This window comes from Crotalus tigris, unplaced genomic scaffold (assembly GCF_016545835.1).
Source record: "Crotalus tigris isolate CLP2741 ecotype Arizona unplaced genomic scaffold, ASM1654583v1 scf7180000017950.1190679, whole genome shotgun sequence".
Lineage (NCBI taxonomy): Eukaryota > Metazoa > Chordata > Lepidosauria > Squamata > Viperidae > Crotalus > Crotalus tigris.
The window spans coordinates 366,300-381,486 of record NW_024096740.1 but is presented as its reverse complement, the minus strand read 5'-3'; the positions used below and the strand labels follow the sequence as shown (position 1 = coordinate 381,486).

Here is a 15,187-nt window from a genome sequence, read left to right as displayed (position 1 = left end):
CGGAAAAATCACACTTTCTGGGTCTCATTAGATGGCAAATCATAAAAGTCTGAATCTGGGTTAATTATCAGTGTCATAATGGTTCGTCTCCTGTTCTTCAGCTGCTTGTTGCAAGTAAGTAAAAACACTGCCAGCCTCTCTGACCTGGAACAAGTTCTGGTCTTGAGCGTGTATTTGAATTCTTATATTTCTCCTCCCTGGATGATTTTCATAAAGATGCACACTCCTCAAAGATGCATACCTGGACCCTGGCATATTCAGAAGGGATTAAGACCCCCTTTGCTTTCGTCAGTTTTGTTCCGCTGCAGCCATCCAAGCTAACTAAGATTGAGAGCATTTGGAAGGAAGAGTGGCAGAAAATCTCCCAATCCAGGGGAATGACAATGATTCTAACTCTATCAGTTAGCAGCTTCAAGTCATCCCATCCTGCAATCCAGGTATGCAAAGCTTGTCACATCACACCCCGAAAGACTCAGAGGCTGTAATGCCAAAGGTGCTTCCACAAAGTACTGAGCAAAGGCTCTGAATACATTTGCCAATGTGATATTTCAGTTTTTTTCTTTTAAAAAAATTACAGACATTTCTAAAATTCGTTTTTCATTTTGTTATTATGGGGTACTGAGTGTAGATTAATGAGGAAAAAAAAGAATTTCATTTAAAATTTAGAAATGAAAAGGATCAAACATTAAATTTAGCATATTCATGGAAAATTAAAATTAAGAAAAATTTATTAGGTCATTGACTCTCTAAAAGATGAAATGTTAAATTAATTAAGATATGTATAAACAAGAGTATTGATGAATGCTAGAAAGTTATTTTCTGTTTGATTGATAGAATAAGAATTGTGTTGGGTTGAATATGAGACAGTATATATTAAGGGGAAAGGGAATTAGTTGTAATATTTTGAGATTTGTATTGATGAAATTTAAATGTAATGGAATTATTGTACTCAGCTGCCACATTGGTTTTCAAATATGCAAATGTAATATTAGAAAATTAATAAAAAAATAAAAAAAAATTCAACAACTGTAGAATCAAGCTGCTGCATAACAAAATTGACAAAAGTGAAGGGGGGGGGTCTGAATATTTTCTGAATGTGCTGTAAGGTGTGGTGCATTGAATCACGAGTGTGTGAGGCACGTGTAGGGAGCCACCAATGGCCCACCCTTAACAGCGGGGGTCCATCCAAATCCCCTGGACATTTTTCCTAAAGTTCACCCAAAATCTACACCTTTGAATCCAACCCTGGAAGTCAGAAGTGTCCAGTGAGGGAGGATGAAAAGATCCAAAATGGCGGCTCTTTGTTCCTAATCAAAAAGCAGCAGGACTTTGACTGCATAGCATGGCACAATTTGACCGCCATCTAGACTCAGTCCATGCTCTGAAAACAGTCCTCTTGATTGTTTTGAACAATACTTTAGGGACTATATTCACAGATCAAACAAAGAAACTCAACACAGGTTCAGTATGTCTATGTGTGTGTGTGAACATATGAAAAAGACAATGTGAAAAAAAAGCAAAAAAAAAATCCCTCCAAAAAGATGGTAAGAAAAAGAAACATTTGATCTTCATCCTCAGCCAGCATATATTCAACGTCAAAATTTTATCACTAAATAAACAACTGGATGCATCTTTGTTATACCCCACCCCCGTTTTCTCCTCTCCAGATCTTCAGTTTTTCTCACTCATCAACAAAGGCCTAGTAAAAAAAATGACAAAAATATCTGGGGGCCTTGACTTATGACTAACAACTTATGGCCAGAAATCCATTTCCAGTTGTGCTGATGCGTCAAAGATTTCCTGTACTCTTGAAACATTATATACACATTGTGCCATTTCTGGTGTTTCTGAAGTTGATAAGAATCCACTAATCATCTGTCACATTCTGGGCATTCATAGGGTCTCTCTCCAGTGTGAAGTCGCTGGTGTCGGACCAGGGTTGATTTCCTGGAAAAACGTTTCCCACATTCGAGGCACTTTTCATTTTTCTCCCCTCTGTGTGTTTTCTCGTGTCTCCTAAGAGCTGAACTCTGTGATAAAAAGAAAACCCTCCAAAAAAGATAATAGGAAAAAGAAACATTCGATCTTTATCCTCAGCCAGCACATATTCAACATCAACACTTTATCACTAAATAAGCAACCGGATGCATCCTAATTGCCCCCATTTTCTCCTCTCTGGATCTTCCGCTCTCCTCACTGATCAACAAACGGCTACTAAGAACTAACAATGATGTTCCTAGAAAATGTTAAGATGTGACTGTTGAAAAAAAATGTTCACAACTGAGATTTATTGCTGCTATGGACTTTCTGGTGCATTTTTAGCTTTGATTTACAGTGAAAATCTTTCTCACATCCTGCACACTTGTAGGGCCGCTCTCCTGTGTGACTTCTGGTGTGCGCGCAAAGTGATGAAGGTTGGGCAAAAAATTTCCCACACTCCAGACATTTATATGGTTTTTCTCCCGTGTGGATTCTCTGATGTATTACAAGACTATATTTCTGCGAAAAACATTTATCACACTCTGAGCATTTGTGAGGTTTCTCTCCCGTATGGATTCGGCTATGATTTATAAGGTAAGATGAACGAGCAAATGCTTTCCCACAGTCTAAACATTTGTAGCTTTTCTCCCGTGTGAATTTTTATATGGCTTTTAAGGGATGATGCGGTGGTATAAAATCTTCCACATTCGTTGCATTGATATGGCTTCTCTCCTCTGTGGGTTTTATGATGTCTCCAAAGAGTTGCCCTTTGAGCAAAACATTTTCCACATTCTAGGCATCTGTACGACTTCTCTCCTGTGTGGAGCTTCTGATGGGCTCCAAGGCTTTGTTTTTGGGTAAAGCATTTCCCACACTCCACACATTTGTATGGCTTCTCCCCTGTGTGGACTCTCTCGTGATTCTTAAAATCAGCTAGCGAACTAAAACTTTTTCCACACTCCCCACATTTATAGAATAAGTCCCCTTTGTGCCATTCCTGGTGTCTCCGAAGTTGACAAGGAAATATAAATCGTCTGTCACATTCTGGGCATTCATAGGGTCTCTCTCCAGTGTGACGTCTCTGATGTTGCCCCAGATTTGATTTCGTGGAAAAACATTTCCCGCATTCGAGGCACTTTTCGTTTTTCTCCCCTCTGTGTGTTTTCTCATGAGTCCTAAGACCTGAACTCCGGGTGAAACATTTTCCACACTCAAAGCATTTGTAAGATTTTATTCCTGCATGAGCCTTCTCGTGGGACCAAAGACTTCCCGTGTGAGAAAAGCTCTTCCCACATTCCCAACACTTGTAAGGTTTCTCCCCTGTGTGAATTCTCTCGTGCCTTCTGAGGGTGACTTTTTCACGGAAAAATTTACCACATTCAAGACACTGATAGGGTTTCTCTGCAGTGTGGATTTTCTGATGTCTAAGAAGGCGTGACTTTTGACCAAAGCATAAGTCACATTCCTCACATTTGTAAGGTTTTAATCTGGGGGGGCTTCTGAGAGCTTTGGCGTCTTTTCCAGAAAAGGATTTCTCACCCTCCAAATCCTGACTGGATCCGCTTCCCACATGGACCTTCCTATGGGTCAAGAGGAGGGATCTGCGAGCAAAGGATTTCCCACACTCTGAGCATTCATGGGTTCTTTTGTGGTTTTCCGGAGTGCTGCTTGTGTCCGACGGGGAATCCGAGAGTTTCCCAGGCTTCATCCTGTATTTTTGTTGATTGTCAGCTTGTAGATAAATCTTTGGAAACAATATTTTATTTCTGTTGAAAAAAATAAAAATAAAGAATATTTCCTTTTGAGAAAGGTAGAGAATCACAGGCTAGTCCTCTTGGAAGGGACCATGAAGGTCTTCCAGTCTGACCCTCTGAAATACACCCCAGAGAAAATCTCCACTGATTTTGTCCCCCCACATCTCTCAGATGCAACCTCTTCCTGCTGTTCATTGCCTCCACCCTTCCCTCCTCCTTGGTTCTTGTCCTACGACAAAGTGAAACAGAAGCTCTGAAGCTAGAGGTAGTCCTCAATTTATGAATACAATTGGGGCTGCAATCTTGGCTGTTCAGTAAAGCAGTAGTCATGTGAGAGGCCACGTGGCCACTTCACTCCCCAAATGTAACCCCACAGTCCTGGTTGGGGTCATTAAGTGATCTTGAGCGTTTTTTAAGTGGAGGGGGGAGCCCCAGCCAATGGCTGTGGGGGTTGAGGATGGCCTGGAGATGAGGCACAGGCCACCCATGAATTGGGGTGGGGGGGCTATTGAAGTGAGATTCAAAGGTGCAGCAGTTCCTGGAAGCCTGACCCCCCCCCCAAGCTCAGCCTTGCAAAGCAGGCCTGATTGACAACAATGCTGGAGCTGGGCCTTAAATGGAAGCCTGGGGCCTTCAGCAGGCTCAGCCAGCTTCCCACTGACTCCAGGCCTGGACTTCAGCCCAGCACTACCCTGTCACTGAGAAACGGGGGCTTAGTCCCCAGACTGGAGGCCTCGGCAACCTTGGGCCATTCTCCAAGCCGCATGTTCCATACTGTTGCTAAGCAACTTGTCCCAAAGCATCTCCGAGCTTGTCCAGGACCCTTGCAAGTCGCACGTGGCCTGTGCCAGGATTCACAGGGCCTCTCCTGCCCACTTCAGACAACCATTATCTGGAACTTCGTCTACTTGTGAAGTAGCTTAACAACCACAAAAATGAATGCAGGATTGCAGTCGTTGAGCAAAGGGGTCAAAGGATATCTCACTTAATGAAAGCTTCTCTCAGAGGCTGAGATTCCGGACTGGATTGTGGTCATAATAAGAGGAGTACCTAGAGGGAATCCCCCCAAATTAAGGCATTGCATAAGGAAAAGAAGAGGCACCATGGACCAGTACTGTGGAGAGAGGTATGGTTTTGCATGCTTTCTGCATCCGGCAGACAGGGCTTTGCTTGTTTGCGCGGCCCAGTTTCTGGCATTCCCAGACTGGGGGCTGGGTCACCCTGGGGTAAGCGATCCATTTCTTATTCCCTTTTCTTTCTTTTTCTGATTTTTACATCATGATGTCTTGATCCTCACTTCTTTGCGACCCATTTTATAGATTTTATAAAATGACCGTTTTGCTAATGACTGCAATCCTGCATTCATTTTTGTGGTTGTTAAGCTACTTCACAAGTAGACGAAGTACAAAACGTACTGTATTCTTTGACAAAGTGACTAAAATAGTGAACAGCGTTAACTCTGAAGGCATAATATACCTTGACTTCAGCAAGGCATGTGACAAAGTAGGCTACAAACCACTTTTCCATAAGATAAAAAAATGTTGGATAGACAGCATCACTAGATGGATTCAGAACTTGCTGACCAAGAGCACTCAACATGTAGTCCTTAACAGAATTACCTTATGCCTTCATCCAGTATCTTGGGAGCAAAACTCAATTTTTCTACATTGCTGTTTTCTCAAATAAATATTTAAAAAATGTATGATTACTCTCCAAACCAAGAGTTAATTGACATTTGTTTACTCACCGTTATCGTTGCAGCTAAGAGGCCTCTAGGTCACCTATTACACCCTCTGACTCAAGGCCAGGAATGACCCTCACTGCTGATCAGTTTGATTTCGCCTTAATCAATTGGCCCTTTGTGCAGGAAGCTGCTTCTCCAACTGGACCACGATTTCCAAATTCTCTAGAATGGAGTCCCGGCCAAAGATTTGTGGGTCTCGATCCAAGAACGTTCTTTCTCCTCTGCAGAGCTCACGGCCACATCCTCACTGGTCTCCTGCAAAGAGAAATGAAAACAGCTCAGATGGTGAACATAATCTGTAAATCACCTGGAAACAGGAAGAGAATATGGAATTATTTGTTGAGGATACGAAATGATGTGTTAATACCACATTACAAATCTTCATAAACCCTTTAAAGCTCCGTTTACTCCATTTGTTCAGCCGCACTTGCGGGATGCCCAGAGACCTCCTGCTCTAACGGACCACATAGAGACCTTTCCCTAAAATCTCCTTCCCGGATCCACCTGGAGCTCCGCGGGGAGCCCTGGCCGGGCGAGGAGGGGGCAGACCCAGCCCGGGGAGGGATCCCCCTTTGCCCCCCAGGAGGGAGGGGAGGGATCCGCTCCCTGCAGGCGACGCCAGAGCCGAATCTCCCCAAGGAAAACCCGGCAAGCCGAAGAGGCGGATCCGCAGCTACCTTTCTCCTGGCGGGGGGGGGGGAAGCTCTCCTGGCGGGAGGGGCGCCCCAAAGGCCGGAGGGGGAGCAGCCAAACCTCCCCGAAGTAAGACCCAGAAGCCTCTCCCGAGGGATCCGGCGCCGATCCTGCCAGGTCGAAGCGAGACACGCGGGAGGAAAGCGGAAATCCAGCGAGTGGGAGGAGAGAGGCGGAGGCGGGGCTTCTGCTCTCCTCTCGGGCTCCGCCTCCACCTGGCAGCCCCGCCCCTAGGCCGCCTCTTCCCTTCCCCCCTCCCAACCAGCATCACGTGCTCCGAAACCTCCTCTCCTCCTCCGATGGGCGCCGGTGTCGAGGTTTCCTCTGCCCATGGGAAGAGCGTCCCTCTCTGACCGCTGGAAGCGGGGCAGCTCTTCCTGCTCCAGCGTTTGTGTGAGGCTGGGCAGCTGCCCAAAGAGCGGTGCCTGTTTTAGGCATCTCCTGGAATCCCTTCCAAGAAGAGAGCCGTAGAATCAGATAGATGGAGAGATGTTTTTCCCAACCAGGCCAATCACTCGCTCTGTGAGATGGATGGTTTCTAAATGTGATAATAAATAAATGAGAATAAATATGTATCTAGATCTGGGTCATAAAGTACTCTTTTGGGGGGGGGAGTGTCTGTCATAACATCAAATGGAAGCAGATTGATGGCTGCCTGTACTGAACTTCCATGGCTCTCTCTCTCTCTCCAGCTGTGCCTGAGCTCTTGGCTGAAAGGGGGGGGGGGATCGATCCAAACTCAGCCGCTCTCCCTTGAGCTGGGAAGGGAAGAGAGCCCCCCACGGGGGGGGGGGAACCAGGACTAATGAAACCCCCTTTGTGGACAAAAGGAGCGAAATGCTCACACGAGGGGGGGGGAAAGCGGAGGAATTAGCAGCATGAAAGCAACACAAGGGGATCTTTTTCCTCGTTTCAGTTGACCTTCCGTGCAGCCCAGCACTGGACCTTGTTCCCAAAGAGCCTTAAATCCATGGAGAGAGCTTCCATAAGACCTGAGGAGCATCACGGAACCAGATGCCTCTGGGGAACCAGGTGTCTGGATCAAGGTGCTCACAGGGGGCCCTACCCTGTGCTTGGAGGGGACAGGAAAATGCCAGAAGACCCCCTGATGTAGCCAATAGGAGTTGGGTAGGATCCCAGCTTCTGAGCCCATCAGGCACTACAGTTGACTCAGAAGGGATTAAGACCCCCTTCGCTTTTGTCGATTTTGTTATGCTGCAGCCGTCCAAGCTAACTAAGATTGAGAGCATTTGCAAGGAATGGCAGAAAATCCACCAATCCAGGGGATCGCTAAAACACATGAGGTCATCTAGTCCAACCCCCCTGCTCAGGCAGGAAACCCTATACCAGTGGTTCTCAACCTGTGGGTCGGGACCCCATTTGGGGTCAAACGACCATTTCATGGGGGTCGCCAAACCACGCTGTCCGCCATTTTTTCCCTAGCTGTCTTACTCCCTCTTATTGGTGGCCACACCCACTTGGGGGTCACCACAACATGGGGAACTGTATTATGGGGTCACGGCATTAGAAAGGTTGAGAACCACTGCCCTATACCATTTTGGACAAATGGCTGTCCAGTCTCTTAAAAACTTCCACGGTTGGAGCATTCACCGCTTCTGGAGGCAGGTTGTTCCACTGGTTAATTGTTCTAACTGTCAGGAAGTTTCTCCTTAGTTCTAGGTTGCTTTTCTCCTTGATTAGTTTCCATTTGTTGCTTCTTGACCTGCCTTTAGGCACTTTGGAGAATACTCATCCCATCCCGCAATCCAGGTATGCAAAGCTTGTGGCGTCACACCCCAAAAGACTCACACCCCAAAAGACTGGAGGGTATAATTGATGCCAAAGGTGCTTCCACAAAATACTGAGTGAAGGCTCTGAATACTTTGTGCCAATGTGATATTTCAGTTTTTTCTTTTAAAAAATTTACAGACATTTCTAAAATTCGGTTTTCACTTTGTCATTATGGGGTACTGAGTGTAGATTAATGAGGAAAAAAAGAATTTCAACAACTGTAGAATCAGGCTGCTGCATAACAAAATTTACAAAAAGTGAAAGAGGGTCTGAATATTTTCTGAATGCACTGTAAGGTGTGGTGCATTGAATCATGACTCCCCCCCCCCCAAGATTCAAACTACTCCCACCCTGCCGGCCTTTAAAAAAGCCATTAAAACTCTCCTGTTCCGGCAGGCCTGGGGCTGATGTCCCCGGGGGGGGGGGCGGGATATGATCGGACACGCTGTATGAATGTATTTATTTTATTGTTTTATTGTCATATTATTGTTTTAAATTTTGTACGCCGCCCTGAGTCCCTTGGGATTGGGCAGCATATAAATTTTAGAAATAAATAAATAAATGAGTGTGTGAGGCACGTGTAGGGAGCCACTAATGGCCCGTCCTTAACAGCGGGGGTCCATCCAAATCCCCAGGACATTTTTCCTAAAGTTCACCCAAAATGTACCCCTTTGAATCCAACCCTGGAAGTCAGAAGTGTCCACCAAGGGGGGATGGAGTCAAAAGATCCAAAATGGCGGCTCTTTGTTCCTAACCAAAAAGCAGCAGGACTTTGACTGCACAGCATGGCACAATTTGACCGCCATCTAGACTCAGTCCATGCTCTGAAAACAGTCCTCTTGGTTATTTTGAACAATACTTTAAGGATTATATTCACACATCAAACAAAGAAACTCAACACAGGTTCAGTATGTCTATGTGTGTGTGTGTCTGTGTGAACATATAAAAAAGACAATGTGAAAAAAGCAAAAAAAAAAAAAATCCCTCCAAAAAGATGGTAAGAAAAAGAAACATTTGATCTTCATCCTCAGCCAGCATATATTCAACATCAACATTTTATCACTAAATAAACAACCGGATGCATCTTCGTTCTACCCCTCTCCACGTTTTCTCCACTCCAGATCTTCAGTTCTCCTCATTGATCAACAAAGGCCTAGTAAAAAAATAACAAAAATATCTGAGGGCCTTGACTTATGACTAACAACTTATGGCCAGAAATCAATTTCCACTTGTGCTGATGCGTCAAAGACTTCCTGTGCTGATGCGTCAAAGACTTCCTGTACTCTGCAAACATTATATATACGGTACATTGTTCCATTTCTGGTGTCAATGAAGTTGATAAAAATCCATTAATCATCTGTCACATTCTGGGCATTCATAGGGTCTGTCTCCAGTGTGAAGTCGCTGGTGTCGGACCAGAGTTGATTTCCTGGAAAAACGTTTCCCACATTCGAGGCACTTTTCATTTTTCTCCCCTCTGTGTGTTTTCTCATATCTCCTAAGAGCTGAACTGTGTGATAAAAAGAAAACCCTCCAAAAAAGATAATAGGAAAAAGAAACTTTCAATCTTTATCCTCAGCCAGCACATATTCAACATCAACACTTTATAATTAAATAAGCATCCTAATTGTAGCCCACCCCCACTTTCTCCTCTCTGAATCTTCAGTTCTCCTCACTGATCCACAAACGGCTAGTAAGAATTAACAAAAATGCCTGGGTGCCTTGATTTAGGACTGTAAGGAATTTATGACTGGAAATCCATGCCAAGTTGTGGCCATAACTTTAGGACTATCTGTATTCTGCAAAACATTATACATACCCCACACATTTATAACTGTTCTGTATAATCACTCTGGTATGTTACTCATGCGGCTTTCTGAGGAAAACATCACACACCCAACACTTACACCCTTTTGCCTCGTTGTGTACTCTCTCCTAGTATTTGAGCTTGCTTCACTAGAAAAAGTATTTTTCCCACAACAAACATTTCTAGGATTTCCCTTCTGGGACTCTGTGATGTTCCTAGAAAACGTTAACATGTGACTGTTGAAAAAAATAGTTCACAACTGAGGAGATTTATCTCTGCTATGGACTTTCGGGTGCATTTTTAGCTTTGATTTACAATGAAAATCTCTGCACACTTCTAAGGCCGCTCTCCTATGTGACTTCTGGTGTGCTTGCGAAGTGATGAAGGATGGGCAAAACATTTCCCACACTCCAGACATTTATATGGTTTTTCTCCCGTGTGGATTTTCTGATGTATCACAAGAGTATCTTTCCGTGAAAAACATTTATCACACTCCAGACATTTATATGGTTTTTCTCCCGTGTGGATTTTCTGATGTATCACAAGAGTATCTTTCCGTGAAAAACATTTATCACACTCCGAGCATTTGTGAGGTTTCACTCCTATATGGATTTGGCTGTGACTTATAAAGGAAGATGAACGAGCAAATGCTCTCCCACAGTCTAAACATTTGTAGCTTTTCTCCCCTGTGTGAATTTTTATATGGCTTTTAAGGGCTGAGGGGGTGCTATAAAATCTTCCACATTCGTTGCATTGATATGGCTTCTCTCCGCATTGATATGGATGCTCTCTGTGGATTTTATGATGTCTCCAAAGGGCTCCCTGTTGAGCAAAACATTTCCCACATTCTAGGCATCTGTATGGCTTCTCTCCTGTGTGGAGCCTCTCATGCCTTCCAAGGTTTTGTTTTTCGGAAAAGCACATCCCACACTCCACACATTTGTATGGCTTCTCCCCTGTGTGGATTCTCTCATGATTCTTAATATGGGCTGGCGAACTAAAACTTTTCCCACACTCTCCACATTTATAGGGTAGCTCTCCTTGGTGCCATTTCTGGTGTCTCCGAAGTTCATAAGGAAACATATATTGTCTGTCACATTCTGGGCATTCATAGGGTCTCTCTCTGGTGTGAATTCTCTGATGTTGCCCCAGATTTGATTTTGTGGAAAAACATTTCCCGCATTCGGGGCACTTTTCGTTTTTCTCCCCTCTGTGTGTTTTCTGATGAGTCCTAAGACCTGAACTCCGGACGAAACCTTTCCCACACTCAAAGCATTTGTAAGGTTTTATTCCCGCATGAATCTTCTTATGGACCCAAAGATATGAATTCCAAGAAAAGCTCTTGCCACATTCCCAACACTTGTAAGGTTTCTCCCCTGTGTGAATTCTCTCGTGTTTTCTGAGATAGGCTTTTTTACTGAAAGATTTCCCACATTCCAGACACTGATAAGGTTTCTCTGCAGTGTGGATTTTCTGATGTCTAAGAAGGTCTGACTTTTGACCAAAGCATAAATCACATTCCTCACATTTATGGGGTTTTAGTCTGGCAGGGCTTTTGGAATCTTTGTGGTCTTTTCGAAAGAAGGATTTCTCACCCTCCAAATCCTGACTGGATCCGCTTCCCACATGGACCTTCCTGTGGGTCAAAAGGAGGGATCTGCGAGCAAAGGATTTCCCACACTCTGAGCAATCATGGGTTCTTTTGTGATTTTTCGGAGTGCTGCTTGTGTCTGACAGGGGATCCGAGAGTTTCCCAGGCTCCATCCTGTATTTTTGTTGATTGTTAGCTTGCAGATAAATCTTTGGAAACAATATTTTATTTCTGTTAAAAAAAATAGAAATGAAGAATAATATTTCCTTTTGAGAAAGGTACAGAATCACAGGCTAGTCCTCTTGGAAGGGACCATGAAGTTCTTCCAGTCTGACCCTCTGCAGTACACCCCAGAGAAAACATCCACTGATTTTGTGTCCCCCCCCACATCTCTCAGATGCAACCTGTTCCTGCTGTTCATTGTCTCTACCCTTCCCTCCTCCTTGGTTCTTGTCCGACAAAGTGAAACAGAAGCTCTGAAACTAGAGGTAGTCCTCAATTTATGAATACAGTTGGGGCTGCAATCTTGGCTGTTCAGTAAAGCAGTAGTCATGTGAGAGGCCACGTGGCCACTTCACTCCCCAAAGGTAATCCCACAGTCCTGGTTGAGGTTATGAAGTGGTCTTGAGCATTCTTAAGCGGAGGGGGGAGCCCCAGCCAATGGCTGTGGGGGTTTCTCAGGGCTGGGGATGGCCTGGAGATGAGGCACAGGCCACCCATGAATTGGGGGGCTATTGAAGTGGGATTCAAAGGTGCAGCCATTCCTGGAAGCCTGACCACCCAAGCTCAGGCGTGCAAAGCAGGCCTGATTGACAACAGTACTGCAGCTGGGCCTTAAATGGAGGTTCAGCCAGCTCCGACTGACTCCAGGCCTGGATTTCAGCCCAGCACTATCCTGACATTGAGAAACGGGGGCTTAATCCCCAGACTGGAGGCCTTGGCAGTCTTGAGTTATTCTCCAAGCCGCATGCTTCATACTGTTGCTAAACAATGTGTCCCAAAGCATCTCCAGGACCCCCTCAAGTCGCACGTGGCCTGTGCCAGGACTCACAGGGCCTCTCCTGCCCACTTCAGACACCCTTATCTGGAACTTCGTCTACTTGTGAAGTAGCTTAACAACCACAAAAATGAATGCAGGATTGCAGTCGTTGAGCAATGGGGTCATAGGATATCTCACTTAATGAAAACTTCTCTCAGAGGCTGAGATTGCAGACTGAATTGTGGTCATAATAGGAGGAGTACCTAGAGGGAACCCCCCAAAATTAAGGCATTGCATAAGGAAGAGAAGAGGCACCATGGACCAGTGCCATGTAGAGAGGTTATTCTGTGGACCAGAGGGGTATGGTTTTGGGTGTTACCTCCATCCCACAGACAGGGCTTTGTTTGTTTGTGCAGCCCAGTTTCTGGCATTCTGCAGCCTGTGCCAACCCACAGAGCGGGGGTTGGGAAACCCTGGGGTAAGTCTTTGCAACCTATTTTATAGATTTTATAAGATACTACAAAAAGGGGGAATATGGATGCAGAAAATTAGGGACCAATGAATACTTGGGAAGATCCTGGAAAAAATAATCAAGCAAGGAATCTGTGAACATTTAGAAACCAGCAAGGCTCTTACCAGAAGCCAACATGGGTCTGTCAAAAGCAGATCGCGCCAGACAAATCTTACTGTATTCTTTGACAAAGTGACTAAAATAGTGAACAGCATGACTCTGAAGGCATATTATACCTTGACTTCAGTAAGGCGTGTGACCAAGTAGGCCAGAAACCACTTCTTCATAAGATAAAAAAATGTTGGATAGACAGCATCACTAGATGGATTCAGAACTTGTTGACCAAGAGCACTCAACTTGTAGACCTTAACAGAATTACCTTATGCCTTATGCAAACCCCAATTTTTCTACATTGCTGTTTTCTCAAATAAAGATTTAAAAAATGTATGATTATTCTCCAAACCAAGACTTAATCAATATTTGTTTACTCACCATTATAGTTGCAGCTAAGAGGTCTCTAGGTCACTTGTTCCACCTCTGAGTCAAGGCCAGGAATGACCCTCACTGCTGATCAGTTTTTCTCCTTAATCGATTGGCCCTTTGTGCAGGAAGCTGCTTCTCCAACTGGGCCACGATTTCCAAATTCTCTAGAATGGAGTCCTGGCCAAACATTTGTGGGTCTCGATCCAAGAACGTTCTTTCTCCTCTGCAGAGCTCACAGCCACATCCTCACTGGTCTCCTGCAAAGAGAAAGGAAAAAGGCTCAGATGCCGACAGTAATGCTGAACATAATCTATAAATGACCTGGAGTTGGGAAGAGAAAATAGGATTATTTGTTACTGATGCAAAATAATGGGGATAAAATCCTGATTGAAGAGCTTGATAGGCCAAAATAGAAGAAACCAGCAAGATGAAGTCCAACAAGGACGGATGCAGAGCTGTGAGTAGGAAAACTCAAAGGAAGATGAGAGAGAGAGATCAGATGGGGCACAGCATTTTCCCTGCTCTTTTGGGAGGCTTAAAGGCCACAAACATTCCAGATAGGCGTTTTGAAAAACATTTACAATTGTGAAAGGCAGCCTTTTAGCCATCAGCTTATTTTATTATCTACTCACAAGAACAGCCCCCAAACTCTCTTTATACTTTCTAAAACATCCATCAAGGGGCTGCCACATCACAGCGTTTTTTGGGCGAAACAAGAAAAATATAAAGTTTACACATTCAACTCCTTTTTTTAAAGCAGAAGCAAAATATACATTAGCATCAAGACAAGAGATTCATTTTGCTTCCCTTTTACACTGAGAACAAAGAAATAGTATCTGTTGGGGATGAAGAGAACATGAGCTCAATTCAGTTGATTTTTAGACCTTTTCTTTCCGCCAAACCCTCCCCGTTGCAATCAGGTCCCTCTGTGTTAATAGCACGTTACAAATCTCAATAAGCATTTGAAAGCTCCCTTTACTCCATTTTTGCCCCTGCACGTGCTGAATTTGCATGCTCAGAGACGGACCACAATAAGAAATGACGGACCACAATGAGAACCTCTTGAGAAAGAAAGGTCCTTCCCGGAACCATCGGGAGCCTTGGGCGGGGGAATCCAGCGCCGATCCTGCACGGGGAATACCCCAAAGAGATCCAGCGCCGATCCTCCCAGGGCAAAGAGGGACACGGGGAGGGAAGCGGAAATCCAAGAAGGGGGAGGGGAGGGGGCGGAGTTTCTGCGCTCGGGTTCCGCCCCCGCCTTGCAGCCCCGCCCCTTGGCAGCCTCCGCTCCCTTTCCACCCTCCCGGCCTCCCCCCCCTCTTAATCTGCCTTCCCAGCCGCGACCACGTCCTCCGAAACCTCCTTTGATCCTCCGATGGGCGTTGGTGTCGCGGGTTCCTCTGCCCATGGGCAGAGTGTCCTCTGTGCAAGCTGAAAGAGTGGCTGCCCCTCCTGCTCCAGTGTGTCTGTGTGTTTGTATGCGGCCCTAACCCTTTTTTATACCTGCTGAAAGATTTCCGCCTAACTGGATAGTAAAATATTTAATTTCACTCCCAGGAGCTTTTAATTCAGATGCCTTCTGAACGCCTTACAGCAGGGGTCTTCAAGCTTGGCCCTTTTATGAGTTGGGGACTTCAACTCCCAGAATTCTTCAGCCAGTCTGCCTATCTGAGGGATTCTGGGAGTGGAAGTCCACAAGTCATAAAAGGGCCAAGCTTGAAGACCCCTGTAAGACTGGGGTCTCTAAAAGCCTGTACTGCAGAGATTCCCTGACCCTCCATCCTGAGAGTTTAAATTGGGTGGGACCCCTGAGCATGGATGGGTGTTCTCACATTCTCCTTGTTGCCCATCTCC

The 15,187-nt window shown here is 45.0% G+C and overlaps 1 pseudogene; it reads right to left on the bottom strand.

The window, feature by feature from the left end:
- Positions 1-1,567: 1,567 nt before the first annotated feature.
- LOC120308834 lies at positions 1,568-14,524 on the bottom strand (annotated as a pseudogene).
- Between the last annotated feature and the right edge of the window lie 663 nt (positions 14,525-15,187).